The sequence below is a fragment of the Saimiri boliviensis genome, chromosome 7, assembly GCF_048565385.1.
Source record: "Saimiri boliviensis isolate mSaiBol1 chromosome 7, mSaiBol1.pri, whole genome shotgun sequence".
NCBI lineage: Eukaryota > Metazoa > Chordata > Mammalia > Primates > Cebidae > Saimiri > Saimiri boliviensis.
Genome location: NC_133455.1, coordinates 5997024 through 6015910, shown reverse-complemented (window position 1 = coordinate 6015910; position 18887 = coordinate 5997024). Strand labels below are relative to the sequence as shown.

The window sequence follows — 18887 nt, the reverse complement described above, 5'->3', positions numbered from 1 at the left end:
ACCACTAGTCAGCCTTGCTTTAGACTGTCCATGTGCAATTGTCAAGACGTCAAGAGAGAATTTGACAGCCTCCATAGATGTGACTAATAGCACCTTATAAAGTCTGGTAAAAGAAGCCCAGTTATGGCTGAACACAGCTCAGTCTTGGCCCCCAGTGAGCACTGAAGAAGAAAGAATGATTTTATATGTCTTCAGTTCACTTTGGAAATACTGTCCTGGTTTAGTTAACTGACCCTTGCAGACTGATATGTAAGGAGCCTACCGAATGCTTGCCAAGAGCAAAGGGGAAAAAATTGATACTATCTTACATTTTAATTCTGTTTTGCACATTTCAAATGAACAAGATGATGCTCTTGTGCATTTACCTGGACATCTAGTGTCAGACATTACCTGGTGACAACATTTATTCATCTACTGAGTGTGAGTATTGAATTGTATTCTTATAATAATCTCATGAGGTTGGCTGAACAATTACTATCATGCTGTCTTAAGAGGGCTTTGTCATTTGGTGTGACTGACTTGCTGGAGGTCCCAGAGTTAGTGACCAGAGCAGGAACCATGGTCCCTGTATTAGAGACAGTGGTAGTTAAGTGCATGGGCCCTCAAGTCAACTCTCCTGAGTGCAAATCCCAGGTCTGCCACATGTTACCTGTGTGATCTTAGGCAGTGTTTAGCCCTTCCATCTCTCAGTGTCCTCGTCTATAATCTGAGGATGATAATAATACCAATCTCATTTTTATGGGGATTAATGACTAATATATGCATGGTACATAGAACTATGCCTAAAATATCCTAAGTGCAATATAAATATGAAATCTTCTTATTCCCCAGCATCTTTTATCCTGCATAGTATAACCTCTTTACAGAGATTCCGCATGGTGAAGTGAGCATTTAATATTCTTTCCTTGTATACATTTCCTCCTGTTTCTCTTTGAGAACAACTTCTCCTATACCTTATGACTTCTGAAGGGCTAGAATCCAGGGTGGCTCTAAGGTGAAACAGCACTCCATCTCCTTGGCCAAAGTGAGTAGCTCGGAAATGGACATATCCAGGTTTTACCATTATGATCTGAGAAACCGATGTAGACACCCCTTTATCAACTAAGATGGAACTGAAGGTTAATAAAACAAAAGTTACCTATGGTTCCGGGATTCAGGGCTTGGCTTGCCTGGCAGCTTCCTAAATTCCTAGGGCTCAAAAACAGACCACACTATTACTAAACTCCCTAACTACAGGAGCTGTCGGGTAAATTAAATCAGTGTTGTACCTAACTCTGATTTACAACGCAGACCTCCATAACGCTGATTGGGTGGAGGACTGGCCTTATAAACATTATTTTCTGGTAAGCAACTGCAGACTTTAGGCTGGTTTATAAAGGCTGCACATAAACTGTCATCAAGCCCTGTAGTTTAACTTTTGATATAAGAAGCCAAACTCCATGACATTTGGATGCTAAAACCCCTCTCTAAAGTGAACATGGGATATATGTGACATATATGCTTATCTATTGTACATCCATTCTGTTCCCTTCATAAATATGTGAAGCTTTTCCTGAAAACCTTCTGAATACATATGACACCATTGCGTGAGGTGTAAAAACCAACCTGCCCTTTCCCTCTTCTGAGAGGGAGCATCATTAGCACACGCCAGAGATATTTCTTCCTGGTTTGCAAATGGATATCACCAATAAAGCTCTCGTTTCTACTCTTGAGCCATCCTGGTGGGCTCTGGAAAACTCCATGCAAAGACCTTGCTAGGATTGCACTAAAATTCTTAGGAAAGGGGATGCTTTCTTAAAGCTGGGCTTTCTAATCTGAGAGGAGGAAAACCCAGGACTGCCAGGGCTATCATCGGAAGAGACGTAGCCCCGTGGTGATCCTAACAAATGCAAAGCAGACACAAAGGATGAAAAAAGATGAAAACCTGGGCCCATTGTGCAGGACCACGGGAGTGAGACTTGGGTGGAGACGAGCTGACCTAGGGCTTGGCCAGAAGAGGAAAGAGAAAAGCCCATGAGGACATTGAGTAAGAGATGAGGAAGCCTGGGAGGCTTGCAGGTTTAGAGTGACACATAAAAGAATGTGTGTGTGCAGGAACATCACTGGAAAATCAGTATATTGGAGATGACAGAGAAAAATTATTTCATTAATTAACCATGAAGTGATAAAATATATGATAGCAACAAAAGGCTAAAAATGTAGTCTAGAGGTCCAATGTACCATGTAAGAAACACAGTTAACCAAATTGTATTCTAAGTTGGAAATTTGCTAAGAGAGTTTAAGTACTCTGAACCACACACACAGAAAAGATAAATATAAAATAAAGTAAAGGAACTATAAATATATCTGAGGTGGATGAACCAATTTTCTATTTCTGGTAGAATCTACAGGAAGCCAACAAGCACTTTTAATAATGTTTGCATCATGATGGCAATAAAGCCAAGTTTTGTACCAGTTAATTTATTAGAATTAAACAAACAAATGAACAAACAAACAAACCCATATGTTTTTCTTTCCACTGGCATCTGGAATCATGTTGTCAGAAGTTTCTTTAGATTCTAAGTAGCAGCTTATGAGAATTGCCTGTTTTGGTCAATAAAGTGTTAATACATATGTATCATTAATTCATTCATAATTCCTGGCTGAAGTTGAAAAATTTGCAGATTTCAATGAAGGGGCCTCTTTCCAACTTTTCTTGAAAAATCAGAAGCTCTGCTATGCTAAGTGAAATACACTGGTCATAGCACAACAGGTACTCCATCGATTCTACTTATATACAAGGAATATCAAAAATAGTCAAACTCACAGAAGCAAAGAGCAGAATGGTGGTTGCCAGGGCCTGGGAGAGGAGAAAATGTGAAGCTGCTATTCAAGGGGGGCAAAGTGTTAGTTATGCCAGATGAATGAGCTCTAGAGATCTGCTATACAGCATTGTGCCGGCAGGTAATAATATCATATTGTATACTTGGAAAATTAAGAAGATAGGTCTTATGTCAAATGTTCTTACCACAACTTACACACACACACACACACACACAATATATATATATGTATATATGTAAATATATATGCAATATATATGTAAATATATATGTGTAAACACGTACACATATATTTATATGTATATATGCACAAACATATATGTAAATATACGTGCATATATTTACATATATACATATATATGTAAACATATATTTTGTATATTTATATATATATACATATATATAAAATACATCAATCAGGGAAGCAGATCTGGCAATGTAGGGTGTGTACCTAGCTGGGATTAGAATGTCCATTCCTAGGGGCAGCCAGCACTCACTAAAGGATGTTGGCACCAGTACATGCACATATATATATATATATATATATATATATATATATACGTCTATATATATATGATATATGCATGTACTGGTGCCAACATATGTGTGTGTATATGTGTGTGTGTGTGAATAGATATGTAACATATATACACACATATATAACATATATATTACATATATATGTTATATATGTGTGTATATATGTATGTATGTACTGGTGCCAGTGTGTGTGTGTGTGTGTGTGTGTGTGTGTGTGTGTACTAGTGCCAACATCCTGCAGTGAGTGCTGGCTGTCGGGTGTGCACTAGGGAGGAATGGACATTCTAATCCCAGCTAGGTACGCACCCTATGTTGTCAGTTTAATAACATCAGATCAGCTTCCCTGATTGATGTAACCTATCCCATCTCTGCAGAGATTTTTCCTTTTAACTGCTGCTTATTTATTTTCATCAGCACCTCATAAGACTGTCTGTGTATAAAATGGTCTTGAAAATTATGCCTATTGCATAGTTGTTAATTAAATGTATTTACACGTAATGAATAGTATTATTGTAATTTATCACCAGTGTGAATCTAGATTTCATATGTAAGTGTTGTTTAGAGTATGGAGTAACTGTAATGTTTTCATAACACTGGTGAGAGTTGGCAGTTCAACATCCCAGCTTGTTCAGGACAAAGAGTTTTATACCCATGAATTCCAAATAGCTTTCCTCACAGTAGAATGAATTCAAAGTCTAACAAAGAAGTATATTCTGTTGAACCACCGTCTGATATTTAAGGGATTACTTCTGCACCAAGCTTGCCTCCATGAACCATTTGAGCCTGGCTCGACACTAATTGCTTGGCTTCTCTTTGGAAGTATTCGCTAGAGAATAAGTTTTAAAATTCAACTTCTCTTGGCTGTGGGCAGCATTAGCATGCTTCTGCCAAATATTTTCAACACAGTCCCTTAAAAAATACTCTTCAATAAAAATTTGGAAAACGTGAATCCTATAGACCTTTTCTTTCCCTTTTTCCTTTGAAGAATTTCCTGTGCAAACCCTGAACTCTTAGGCTTGTTGTTTCAGTGTAGATGCCAATGGCACATAATTGAAAGTGTGTCTATGAGTAGGCTTTGTGTTAGCAGTGATTCAAAGAATGCGGAAGCATATTGGCACCTTATATCAGGCTTTACCAAGGCAAAGAGGTCTTGATCCCTTTTCTGGCAATCACTTAATGAATTAGGAGTGCCTGGATCATTTTCTAAGCTAACATATGCTGATGATGTCTCTTAATCTCCAAAAGTCAGGGAAAAAATGATAAAAATTAAGGAGCTCATGAGATGTGTCAGTAGCCAGTCAAGATGGAATAACAGGGACCAAAGTTAACCTTTTCCTTGAAATAACTAAAAAACTGGTTAAACTAAAAAAATAAATAAACAAGTGATTCAGTCATTGGGCATTAGATGCTGCAGTATATTAACCCTTGTAATAAGGAAAGCAAATTGAGTCCTATTATTCTTCCAGCTTATTTCCTGGTGAACATTTCCAAGGCACAGACAGAGGGGGGATTCAAGCAGAGCCCAGTCGTTTTCAGATTTGAGAAGGTAGACATGGAGGTCCAAAGAGAACAAGGCGTCTGGAGCTCATAGGATGGAACAGACGTAAGAGGTGGTTGTTTGTTTGTTTGTTTGTTTGTTTGTTTGTTTTAGATTTTATTTTACAGGGAGAGAAGATACATTTCTGATTCCCACCGAGGGCTCTTTTCAAGTCTTCAGCTAAGTGCTGATTAATGCACAAATACCGAGAAATGGTCTGAGCTGTGGAGAGAACCGAAGGGTAAGAGGGAAAGAGGATGAAGAGAGGTCGGTCAATAGATCCAAGAAAAAAGTTTGAAAAACTATGATTTAGTATTTAGTACAGCATGGTGACTATAGTTAAAAATGATTTATTGTAGAGTTCAAACAGCTAGAAAAACTGAAGTATTCCCAATGTAAGGAAAGAAATTGTTGGAGGTAATAGACATCATGATTACCTTGATCTGATTATTACATATTGTATGCATATATTAAAATATCACATGTACCCCCAAAGTTTGTTCAACTATTGTGTATTAATTAAAAACTGGAAATGATGGTTGCTATCTTATGGAGTTGATATAAGAACTTAAATAAAATAATGGTGACTAGTATATTAAAAAAGAGAGATGGAGGGGAAAATATTGTTCTCACACGGTGTCAGAAATGGTTTGTGTTTCCACCAATGAAAGTGGAGAAACTGAATACTACATGGGGCATCAGGTTGAGTATTAAGAAGGATAGTGTGTCAGCAGTGGGACCAAATTAGCCCTAAGCTAAAGTAAGCCTGGATCCTTTCTAACAAAAATTAAAAGCAAGTATTAAAAAGGTCAAAGTATCTAATAACAAAACTCATGAATATTTATACAATAAGAAGATCTCACAACAGCAATGTGACTTTTACATGATCTGGCAGAAAGTATGACATCAATGATGGAACTGGCAGGCAAAGTACTAAAAAGTTATCATTAATAAGGCTCATATGTTTAAGAAGGTAATGGTTCAGTAGGCACCTGAAAGGCGTTTCTAAAAGACACAAAACAAACCTTTAGAGAAGAATATTACAATAACCAAGAAGAAAATGACACGGGATGGGATTACCAGCAGAATACCTATTACAAAATCAAAGACATAGCAATAAAAAGTATCTCGAATGAAGCACAGAGAGAAAAACCAGCTGGGAAAAATAAAGGAGCAAAAATAAAATCAATAATACTAGACTCACAATTCATCCCATAATGAAAAGTGCTAAAAAGGGGAATGATATTGCTCAATTCAGGGCAGTGGTGAGGTTGAGAAAACATTCTATTAAAAAAAAAAACAACCGTACTTGAAAAATCTTCAGAATCAACAAATGGATCAACAACAGCTTTGGTGATTCTGAAACCCTGGGAAAAACCCTCACACTACCTCTAACTCAAATACTGCCCTAAATTTTTGATGAATTCTACAATGTTAGTGACTTTTGGCAGTGGCTATTTGCTGTTGAAAAGAGAAGGAAAGTAATGAGGTTAAGAAGTGGCATGCAGGAGTCTTCCTGTGGTGGTGTTTCTTAACCTTGGTAGGGTATATACATAGACCTGCTTTTATATTCTCTCGCCCCTCTTCTCTCTTGCTCCTCAAATCCTGATTTTGTATTTTGTAGGTACTAACTTCTTGCTCCCAAGGAAGAGGGCCTCCCTCCTTGGTCCAATCCTCAGATTTAAACTGGTCGTGATTGTATCTCTCTAATTGGTTAAGAGACTGGCAGTTCACCCAGTTTTAGCAAATGAGGTGCAAGGGAAAGCTTGCAGGGACATATGGGAAATCCTTTATTTCTGGATAACATGTGCCTTGATAACAGAGTGTCCTTTATCCATCTGCTTAGATAAGTATCTTGTAGCCAACAAGTTCAACATCACAAAGCAAAAGATCTTAACATGGCAGAATGCAAAGGCCGGAAGTGATGTCACTGAGCTGCTGAACCATTCGGGAACCACCAATCTCCAGACTTCCTGCTGTATGAGACAATGGGATGCCATCCTTCGTATTCCAGTCAGTCAGAGCACTGGCGGAAAGCTGACAGAGAAGCTTGCTGGTAGAAACTACCAGGTTTCTTTACGATCCTTGATGGTCAAGTGTGGAATTGCATGATAAGAAAGAATCCCTAGGCATCACAGACACAAGGGAAGTTTGCATATACTGACCATCTTCTTCTTTCTGATCTCCATCTAGTGCTTCTTAAGGAGATTGGATGCAGAGAAGGACACCTGAGAGACTCCCCCCACCACCCTACTTGATGGTTCAAGTAACAAGGTTTGAATGTAGGACACCAACATAGGTACCTGGAGTAGATAATCTATTCTTCAAGACTTGCATAGAGGCACATAGTAATGAGACGCTGCAAGTAACAGACACACAACACATGCCAAATCTGTACTCTTCTTTTACACAAAGCAAAATTCACCTGCCACTAGAAGAGGGGCCAGGAACCTGTCCATGAATGGTTTCTAATGCTGTTTTGACAGTAAGTCTGAAATGGTACATAACCTCCCATGGCTACATGTATTAGTTTGTTCTCACACTGTTATAAAGACATACCTAAGACTGGGTAATTTATAAAGAAAAGAAGTTTAATTGGCCCACAGTTCTGTGGATTGTACAGGCCTCTGCTTCTCAGGAGGCCTCAGGAAACTTACAATCATGGTGAAATGAAAAAGCAGAAGCAGGGACATCTTCACGTGACTAATAGGAGAGAAAGAGAGATGGAAGGGGAAGCTACCACACACGTTTTTACAACCAGATCATGTGAGAACTGTATGAGGAACAGCACTAGGGAAATAGTGCTAAATAATTAGAAATCACCTCCATGATTCAGTCACCTCCTAACAGGTCCCTCCTTCAACATTGAGCATTACCATTCGATGTGAGATACGGGTGAGGACACAGAGTCAAACGATTTCACTACATGTTAAACTTCAACACAGCACAGCTGCCTATATAGCGGAGTTTGATTGTTACTTTGAAGGCCATTTTCGAAGTCCATATGCAACTTCTTGCCTTCTAACTTTGTCAGAAAATTCTTTTCAGCAACAGCAGTTCACTTTTTTATTATAGTATTTTCATAACTATTATTTCAGAGAGATCATTCAAAAGAGCTACTCTGTGAACACACTAGAGGAGAAAAATAAAAAATAAAAATAAAATTTCTCTAAAAGCCATAAAGAAAAAAGTAATTAGTGCCCCCCACCCACCATGCATTGGCATTGGAAATAGTTATTGGTTCTAGAAATGGAATGTTTTAAGTCAATGGATTCCCCAGCATGTGGGCATAATGAAAGAAATGGAAACGGTGACAGCCTGGGGCTGAGTATCTGATTTCCAACACATAATTAAAGTTCAAATGAAGGCATTAGCCTGTCTATCCTATTGTGTACGCAGAGAACGAATAAGAAGTGAAGGAGCATATGTCAAATAAAGTCTTCAACTCCTGATTTAGAAGGTGGATTCTCAGAACACCTGGCTTGTGGCTGATGGCTGCTCTATCATCTTCCTGATTGGGTAGCTTGTCAAATTAAAAATAGCAATAATAATAACAAGGGAAGAAGAGAGTAGAGTCATGCTTGGGAATCAATCTAGTAAAAACTGGGATTGTGTAGATAATAATAGTGATGATTAAAAACCAATGCATTATGGAGTGCCCAAAATATGTCAACTCTAAGACGGTTGTTCTAAGCAATATTTTGCCTCAATTAACTGTCTTTGCTCCCTAGTCATTTTGTAAATCATTTTTTGACATTGTCATCATTTGGCAGGTGTGGAAATGAGTGCAATAAGAGTTTAGGTGCACAATTTGCATTATACAGTGATGATGGGAGTGTTTGAGACTCACACCCACTTCCTGTGGCCCAGCTCTAACGCTTTAAACATTTACATTTCTCGGAGAGAGATCCAAGATGGCTGATCACTAACAGCTCGGGATTGTAGCTCCCACTGAAAGCGCAAAGAATGAGAGGATGCCACACCTTCACATGAATTCTTGTTGCTCAAGCACCAGGAGATTTCCAGCGGAGGAGCCCCACGGGTCGCCAGCGCGACTCTTGTGACCGGCGAGGCGGTTTTGCCGGCGCCTTGGAGCGACGGTTCTTGGTGCAGAGTCGGAAAAGCACCATCAATCTTAACGCCGCTGATTTAGTCGGTGCAGTGGGTTGCTCAGATTTCGGCGCTGAGAATCATTAAGTTGGACGTCCACTCAGAAACCTAATTACAAAGACGGTGAATTCAAAGACCACAGATGGATAAATTTATAACGAAGGGAGGAAAACGGCCAAAAAAGGCTGAGAATGCCCAAGATCAGAACGCCTCTCCTGCAGCGGGGGATCACAGTTCCTCATCAGCAACGGAACAAGGCTTGATGGAGAACGAGTGTGTTCCAATTACAGAAGCAGGCTTCAAAATGTGGATAATGAGAAACTTCTGTGAATTAAAAGAACTTGTTTTAACCCAATCTAAAGCAACTAAGAACTTTGAAAAAAGATTGACGAAATGTTAATAAGAATACACAATTTAGAGAGGAATATAAGTGAATTGATGGAGCTGAAAAACACAATACGAGAACTTCGTGAAGTATGCACAAGTTTTAACAGCCGAATTGATCAAGCAGAAGAAAGGATATCAGAGGTCGAAGACCAACTCAATGAAATAAAACAAGAAGACAAGATTAGAGGAAAAAGGATAAAAAGGAACGAGCAAAGTCTCCAAGAAATATGGGACTATGTGAAAAGACCTAATCTATGCTTGATAGGTGTACCTGAATGTGACGAAGAGAATGAATCCAAGCTGGAAAATACGCTTCAGGACATTATTCAGGAAAATTTTCCCAGCCTAGTAAGGCAGGATAATATTCAACTCCAGGTAATACAGCGAACACCACAGAGATATTCCTCAAGAAGAGCAACTCCAAGGCACATAATCGTCAGATTCACCAGGGTTGAAATGAAGGAGAAAATCCTCAGGGCAGCCAGAGAGAAAGGTCAGGTTACCCACAAAGGGAAGCCTATCAGATTTACAGCAGATTTCTCAGCAGAAACCCTACAAGCCAGAAGAGAGTGGGGGCCAATATTCAACATCCTTAAAGAAAAGAACTTTCAACCCAGAATTTCACATCCAGCCAAACTAAGCTTCACAAGTGAAGGAAAAATAAAGTTTTTTGTGAATAAGCAAGCACTCAGAGATTTCATCACCACCAGGCCTGCTTTACAAGAGCTTCTGAAAGAACCACTACACATATGAAAGGAACAAACAGTATCAGCCTTTCTAAAAAAATTATCAAAAAGATCATCAATATAATGAAGAATACACATCAACTAATGGACAAAATAGCCAGCTAATGGCAGTATTAAACTCACATATATTATTATTAATTCTAAATTTAAATTGACTAAATCCCCCAATCCAAAGACAGGCAATTTGAATAAAAAACTAAGACCCATCAGTATGCTGCATCCAGATCCATCTCACATTCAAGGATACACAAAGACTCCAAACAAGGGATGGAGAAAGATTTACCAACCAAACAGAGAGCTAAAATAAATAAATAAAAAGCAGAAGTTACAATTAAGCAACAAAGATCAAAAGAAGCAAAGAAGGACATTATATAATGATAAAAGGATCAATGAAACAACAAGAAGAGCTAAAGATCCTAAATATATACGCACCCAATACAGGAATACGCAGACATACAAGACATAAAGAGACTTAGACTCCCACATAATAGTGGGAGACTTCAACATTAATATTAGACAGATCAATGAGACAGAAAATTAACAACGATATTCAGGACTTGAACTCAGATCTGGAACAAGTAAATGTAATTAACATTTATAGAACTCTCCACTTTAAATATACAAAATATACACTCTTATCAGTACCACATCATATCAACTTAGAAGTTTAAAAGAAATCTTGGTTGGCTCCTTGTTTGCTATTCTCTTCCCTCATTTTCTCTCATGTCTCCATTATTAAGGACAATTATAGGCATACCTATATTTAGACTGCATTCTAGCCCGGGCAATAAAGCAATACCCCCATCCTCTCTCCCTCTTCCTCTTTCTCTTTCTTCCTCTTCTTTATTCTTTTTTTTTTTTAAAAAAAAAAAAAGCTTCAGCATAATATATCATTCACAACCTATTCATACCCTGTGGTATATTTCAGGACTTCCTATACTGTGAAAAAAAAAACAAAACACATTTACATTTCTCTGCCTTAGTAAATCTGTTTTCCAGGGGAGCAAAGGCTTATTTCTGGGCTCATGAGCTTGCATTGTCTTGTGTCCCCTGCTAGATGTAGGTGGGGTTTGTTGTTGTTGTTGTTTTGTCTTTTTGAGACAGAGACAGTCACTCAGGCTGTCTTGGTCACTCAGGCTGGAGTGCAGTGGCACATTCTCAGCTCACTGCAACCTCTGTCTGCGGGTTTAAAGAGATTCTCGTCCCTCAGCCTCCTGAGTAACTGGGACCACAGGTGCTCACTGCCACACCTGGCTAATTTTTTTTAATTTTTGGTAGAGATGAGTTTTGCCATGTTGGTCAGGCTGATCTCAAACTCCTGGCCTCAAGTGATCCACCTGCCTCGACCTCCCCAAAGACTGTGATTACAGGCATAAGCCACTATATTCAACCAAGGTCTAATTTTAATGCCAGTGCTTTGCCTGTGACATTGATCCCCAAAACCAAGATAGAAAATAGCATTTGCTTCTTTTATCTAAACTATTTCTCAAGAGTTTGAGTGAGAAGAATTTAATACCTCCCTCCCTAGTCTTAGAGGACAAGGAAAGCGTCCATTGAGATTTGTTTTTCCATCATGCCCCAGAACAGTATTTCTCTAGCTTTTCCTGGGAATCCTGATGTTCCCCAACAAATAAACTTGATGCTCTGTCTGGATTTTTCAGGACTGTGGTTGAAAATCAGGAAAGCTGACTCTGATCTCACTTAAGCAATGTGGGCAATTTATTTTGTCATGAAGCCATGCTATGCACAGATAGATTTGCCAAGATAATAGACTCCCTTGGACTCTGGGACTTTAACAACACCAGACAACATTCACCTTATTTTTCCTGATCTTTCTTCTCTTTTTGTTTCTACAATTTGATTCCATTCTCTGAACTGCAGACGTGTTTTTTTATAAGCCAAAGGAAACGTGAGTACAGGAAGCCCTGAACTCACACTGTAGTAGTACATTCTATCTGGAAGGAAGAAGGGGTCATTCCTATCAGCTCTAGATTGGAAAATCCCAAGGAAGACCTCAGGAACCGGTGCTTAGATTATGTGTTCATCCTTCCACCAAACACTGCAGCTAGGAGGATGGGTGTATGGTCCTCCCTGCCTTGGGCCTGAGACTGGTCAGTGCACAGGGCTTGCCACTGAAGGAGGAAGCACAGGACAGGCCCTGACAAATGAGCAGTGCTCTACTGCCAAGCAGCAAAATGAAATGACTAACAGAAGATTTTAGTTATCTCCTGTGATAAGCAAAATAAGAACCACCCCCACCCTACCCAGAGATGTACACATCCCAGTACCCAGAAATTGGAAACGTGTTACATTACACGGCAAAGAGGTAGTAAGGTTGAAGATGGGATCAATGTTGCTAATAGATTGACTTTAAAATGAGGAGATTATCCTGGATTCCAGGCTGACCTGACCTGATGTAGTCAAAGGGTCCTTAGGTGTGAAGAGCAGCTACTCAGGGGTCTGAAGTGGGAGAATCCCTTGAGCCCAGGGAGTGTCATTGTCTGTGTTGTAAGACATTGACTGCACTTGGCTACCCATAAAGTGTGAACTGAGACATTTAGACACACTCACAGTTCAGGCATGTCTGATTTCAAGGAATTTAGTAGCTGTGATGGAGAAGGCAGCTCTAAGGAGCACAACGACTACCACAGCCATGTGATGCCTCAGCAGACTTAAGGCTTGGACCTAAGAGATTTCGAGGATCATGTTTTTCCAAGGTCATTTGTGAGATGGATGAGTAGACAAAACTTCAAAATTCTCTGAGCCTTTTATTATCAGTCAAATGAGAGTAAACCCACAGGTCGGTTTGACATCACAGGATTGTGGTGAGCAAAAACAAACTAACATCACTAATGTGACCTAATTTGTCAGGAAAAGCTCAGTGAAAACATAAATAAAAATAATATTTTTCTTCAAATATAATACCCATTTTCTGTATATTACTCATGGAAGACAAGGAACCTTTGATGATCTTTATTGTTTAATTCTGGAGTTGAACCATTGGCTGTACTTGGTGATTGGCAGTGAATGAAAACTTTTAAAAACATTTAAAATTTGATTTTTGGCAGAAAATATAAAATTACCAGAGTCTTGTGTTCTATTATTTCTTATATGACTACTGAAAATATTTTCTAGCTAATGCAAATAAAGTAATATTTTGGAGATGGATCAGCAGCAGATACTCTTAATGAAACTAAATTGTTAATATAAAGTGGTAGTCCAACAATATAGTTGCCTAACATTGATTTTCCCCATAGCTGCTTTAATGATGGTGCATTCCTCTTTAGAACTAAATTTCAAGTTGATATTGAATTGTATAGAATGATGCTTTTAGGCCATTAAAATTCCTTTTTCCATTTTGCCTTCCTGGATTCCCTAGGAATGTCTTCAGAGTCTACTCATTATCATTCCACAAATATCTGTGTCAGACTGGAAGTTAATGAAGTAGACAGGGACAGCTAAGCATTCTCCTTTAAACCATTTTATTACACTTGCTATATTATTATTATTATTATTATTATTATTATTATTATTGAGATGGAGTCTTGCTCTGTCCCTCAGGTGTGATCTCAGCTCACTGCAACCTCTGCCTTCCAGGTTCAAGTGATTCTCCTGCCTCAACCTCCCAAGTAGCTAGGATTACAGGCACCCGCCACCACATCTAATTTTTGTATTTTCAGTAGAGACGGAGTTTCACCATATTGTCCAAGCTAGTCTTGAACTGCTGACCTCAGGTGACCCACCCGCCTTGGCCTCCCAAAGTACTGGGATGGCAACCACCATACCCAGACTACACTTGCGCAATCAGCATACATATTAATTTTCTAGTGTGATGATTCATGCGCTTTGAATATTCAGCACCAAGATTGACATTATTTTTGAAATTTTAAATTATTGTCAACAAACTATAAAGATTTGCTTTCCATCTTTGTGGCCCAAATCACCAGAATTTATTACCTTTTCAAAGATCTTTATATAATATATACATAATATTTTACATACTCTCTGCCTTTATTTTCAGTAGGGCAAACAGGGAAAAACAGAGGCCTCCTAGGTATGTGCGTTCAGCCAGATTTCTATGTGTATGAACATCACAACCTAAACCCACATTTCCCTCAGAATTCATCACACTGATGACCAAGAAGTTCCCCCAGCGTTTCTTACTAATATCAAGTGTTGATGAGCAACGTATAATTCGCAGGTTCCAGGGTCTTGACCTTTAAACACAGGCACTCAGCTGATCCTTTAATTGTTACAATGGGGGTGAAGAATGGAGTCTGGTGACACTTGAAAATTTTTGAAGTTTGTCTAGAGATGAAGCATTAGCTGTAAAAAAAAAGTTTACAAAGAGATTGCTGATACCTAGTAGAAAGTTCCTCAGTTAGCCAAAGAAAACCACTGCTTTCTTCGTCTTTTCTTTTTTTATTGCTGCTATTATTATTTTTAATTGGGTTATTTGTTTCTGCCACTGTCGCTTTTCAAAGGATTTGGTGGAGAAGTAGCTGAAAACCCACTGCAATTCCAAGCCACACAGGTAAGTTCACCTGCATGTTAACTGAAACACAGTTAGCAAACTAGGCTCCTGCTTACTGAAAGGCATTTTCTGTTTTCTTTCCACCTGTATTCTCAACAGGAAAAAAATGTTTTTTTGTTTTTTTGTTTTTTGTTTTTTTTGTGTGTGTTTTTTTTTTTTACCCTGTATAATTTGAATTGCAATAGGGAATGAGTCTCTCTCACCCAGTTTCTCTGGTAACAGATACCGGCTGTGACTTCGGCTTGTGGGAGCATTGTCATGGATAAGAGACAGGACATTTCCTTACCCGAGAGCACCGTGATGAAAGCCACCTCTAAGGCAGGATATTCCCACGTTGCGGATGCGTGGCACGCTGAAGCCAGCTCAGGGTACTGCAGGGTACTGCATGCAAAGCTGGTTTCTCAATGGAGTGGTTAAAGCACTTCTGCCCTGAAAATGGCTTCAGGAAGGACACACAGATCCCTAAGTTACAGGTCACCTCTGTCTGCTCCAACTCAGCTCCAAGCAAAAACACAAATAGAGGAGTTGGATGCCCACTGTCAAATTAAACTGTTATACATATCCATAACTTTACATTTCAATGTAGTATGTAGCACGTGAAGGAACATTTTGATGGGAAGCAGTGAGGCCTTTTAACTAACCTTACATTTGCCACAGATATTAATCAGCCTAACAGAAAGTCGTTGAAGTTTCATCTGCTCTCTTTCCCTGATCATGGGACAGCAAAGGTCATAACAACTCTTGTTTTCTAGCTGATTGCTTTTCAACAAACAGAAGCTATGCCCTGTGATATGTAAACTGAAGAAGGGTTTGGGAAAGCACATAGATTATCAAGTCTAGCAATTCAGTTCCCTGGACATCTGTAGAGGTCTGTGCGGCACGTTGATAGGCACAGTTCCGTCCCAAGGGTTTGGGAAATAAGAGAGGAATCGATGCATCCAGCCTTTCAGAGATCATTATGCTGGGCTTCTGCTCCGAGCTTTCCAGCTGCTGAGAACAAGAAAAGGTAAATATCTGTGTAATTTGACGTTTAGATTTATGGACATGCATTTACTTTTTCCCATACTCTTCATGCTCTTTTTGCAGAAATTGAAGAAAATATAAACAAGTTTTTTTTAAAAAAGTTTAAAAAGGCACAAAGAAGTTGAATCTCTAAAAAAGTATCTTTCCTTCTTCCTACGAACCTCGGTAAAAGTTTATGTTTTTGTTTTTGTTTTTGCTTTTTTTTTTTTTCCAGATATCTCAGTTTGATGATAAGAGAAAAAGGACAAATATTTGTTACTTTCTAATAGGGAGAGCAAACTACCTAAAAACAGTGTCTTAGTGGCCGAGGCCATGGATCCCATTTTGTTCTTTTGCGTTAATGTCTTGATTATGTATATGTGTAGGGGCAAGGGCTTTATAGGGGGCCAGGAGTGAAAACATGTTACTGGCTCAGTCGTGCAGAGCCCTGGAGACATAAGAAAGACTCAAGACAACTGAGGATTCTGCTTGGATCCCTGAAGATTGCTGCAGATGTTTCAGGATCAGGGGGTGCATTATTTACTAAATTTTTTACAAGGCATCCTGTTGGCTATGGGGGCACTTCATGAACCTATCAGCATCATCTTTGCCATTTTGACAAATGTCATCCTTTGTCCTTGGGATGGAAAGGGGGTACCAGCTGGATGTGTCTTAATGATCAATGGCTCCCCTATTTCCAGACATCACAGGCATCGTATAATAATAGACATACAACTTTAAAACTGTCTTTGTGAAACTAACCTGTGAAGCTGCATGCTTTTCTGAGCCTAAAAAGCTGGCAGAAAATAAGCCAAAAATGCTTGGTGTGGTGACTCATGCCTGTAATCCCAGCACTTTGGGAGGCCGAGGTGGGCAGATCACAAGATCAGGAGTTTGAGATCAGCCTGGCCAAAAGGGCGAAAATCTGTCTCTACTAAAAATACAAAAATTAGCCGGGCGTGGTGGTGGGTGCATGTAATCCCAGCTACCTGGGAGGCTGAGGCAGGAGAATTGCTTGAACTGGGGAGGCGGAGGTTGTAGTGAGCCAAGATCTCACCACCATACTCCAGCCTAGGTAACAGGGGGAGACTCCATCTCAAAAAGAAAAAGAAAGAAAGGAAGAGACAGAGAGAGAGAAAGAAAGGAGGGAGGGAGGGAGGAAGGAAAATGAGCCGAAGTGCTTTTCTTGATTTGCACATTCAACCTTACCATCTATGCTATTTCTCAGCATTTTAAATAATTTCAATACATCCCTTAAAATTTAAATTTATGGCTGCACGTGGTGGCTCATGTCTATAATCCCAGGACTTTGGGAGGCTGAGTTGGGTGGATCAATTGAGCTCAGAAGTTCTGGCCAGCACGATGAAATACCATCTCTATTTAAAAAAAAAAAAAAAAGTACAAAAATTAGCAGGTGTGGTGGCATACTCCTGTGGTCCCAACTACTTAAGAGGCTGAGACACAAGGATCTCTTGAACCCGGGAAATGAAGGTTGCAGTGAGCCCAGCCTACGTGACAGAGAACCTGTCTCCAGAAAAGAATCTAACTTTACATAATTGCATATGTAAATATAATTATTTAAATAAAACGTGTTCCTCCTAGAATACAGAAAACTTGAGCCATAGATCCTGGCATTTTCTCTCCAGATCTCATCATGCATGTATGCCGTGTAGTAAATGTGGTTTCAACTAAAAAAAAAAAAAAAAAAAAAAAAAAATTTGGAAATAAAAATTGTCATTCATGAAAAAAAGTACACCTTTATTTTGAGTTTTGCTTGCAAAGTGCAAACACTACATATCAAATTTGTTTAATTCACATTGTTAGCATGCTTCAATGATCCCTTTATGAATTTGTAAAATGTAGATAAGTTATGATGCCATATTTGCTTGTTTATTTTTTAGATGTTTTCTTTTTTAAAGAAGGGAAATCTGGAGAAGGACATGACCTAGGCCTGTGTTTTATGGGGTGCCCTTACTTGAGACCATCAGGACACCATTACTTTTCAGATGGAAAATAACGATCCAAATGCGTCAACATCCATTAGGGAAATTATCCTTCCAGGCCAAGAAAGCAATCATGTTATCAACTTATAACACTGGGCGGTCTTCACGTTCTGTGAAATGTCTTCAAAATGTCATTGCTTCAGTTGGTCATTTGTTACACGTTTTATAAAAATTTTATTTCAAAATGTGGGCTTATCTCTTTAGGTTCTACAAAAAAATGAAGGTATAGAAAAACCTTTTTACATATTTTATTGCCTGAAGGAATAAACCACTTTGCAAATAGTGAGATGGATGTTGCGTCTTAATTTTTTGTCCATGTGATGATGGCTTTTTGCTCCTTTAGATGGTTTAATTCACTCTTTAGATGATGCAGTTCTCTTTGCTGCTTTCTTTGTACAAAACGAATGTGAAAATATAGAGAAAGAGGTAATTCACAGTTTTCATTTTTTATTGTTACACTTGGAACTGAAGTGACCCATTGCTTATTTTGAGAGAGATTGTAGACCCAAGTGCTAAAATTAAAAGAATAAAGCTTCTAAGAAAAAAAAAAAACCAGAAGATAAAATTATTTGCTATCTTGGCTTTGGCAAAGATTTCTTAATCAGGTCTCAAAATTGATAGCAATAAATTAATAAAATAATCGAGCATATAAACATTTTAAAAAACACTTTTCCTGATCCAGGAGAGAATTGACTAAGAGTGTGACACCTTTTAAAGTCTGATAAGAAATATTTGCAATTTATCCTCTCTGAAGCCTGCTACCTGAAAGCTTCATCTGCATGATAAGAATCTTGTTGTCCACAGGGCCCTTATCTGAGCCCAGACCCTCCCTTCTATGGATACTTGGTCTTTAGATAAACTCTTTTAACCAATTGTCAATCAGACAATCTCTGAATCCGCCTGTGATCTGGAAGCTTCCACTTTGAGTTGTCCCCCCGCTTTCTGGATAACTGATGTTTTCTGTGTTCCTGGAATGTATAAAACCAAGCGGTGGCCTGACCACCATGGGCACGTGTTCTCAGGACCTCCTGAGGTTGGGTCACAGGCATGTCCTTAACCTTGGCAATATAGGCTTCTAAATGGATCCAGTCTTGTCTCAGATACTTTTTGGTTTACAGTGTGAAATACACTAATGCCTCCGTTACGCTCATTATCATGGGATAACACCTCAAAAAAATTAAAAACAAACCAACAAAAACAGTAAAG

The 18887-nt window shown here is 38.9% G+C and overlaps 1 long non-coding RNA gene across 2 annotated transcripts in view; it reads left to right on the top strand.

The window, feature by feature from the left end:
- The window catches only part of LOC141585042 (uncharacterized), a 54221-nt gene extending 36239 nt beyond the window's left edge, over positions 1–17982 (top strand). For both annotated transcript variants that reach the window (XR_012518312.1, XR_012518311.1), the window contains 3 exons: positions 4829–4972; positions 14627–14676; positions 14899–17982. This is a non-coding gene — a long non-coding RNA (uncharacterized LOC141585042). The remainder of the gene's footprint in view (positions 1–4828; positions 4973–14626; positions 14677–14898) is intronic.
- The last annotated feature ends 905 nt before the right edge of the window (positions 17983–18887 follow it).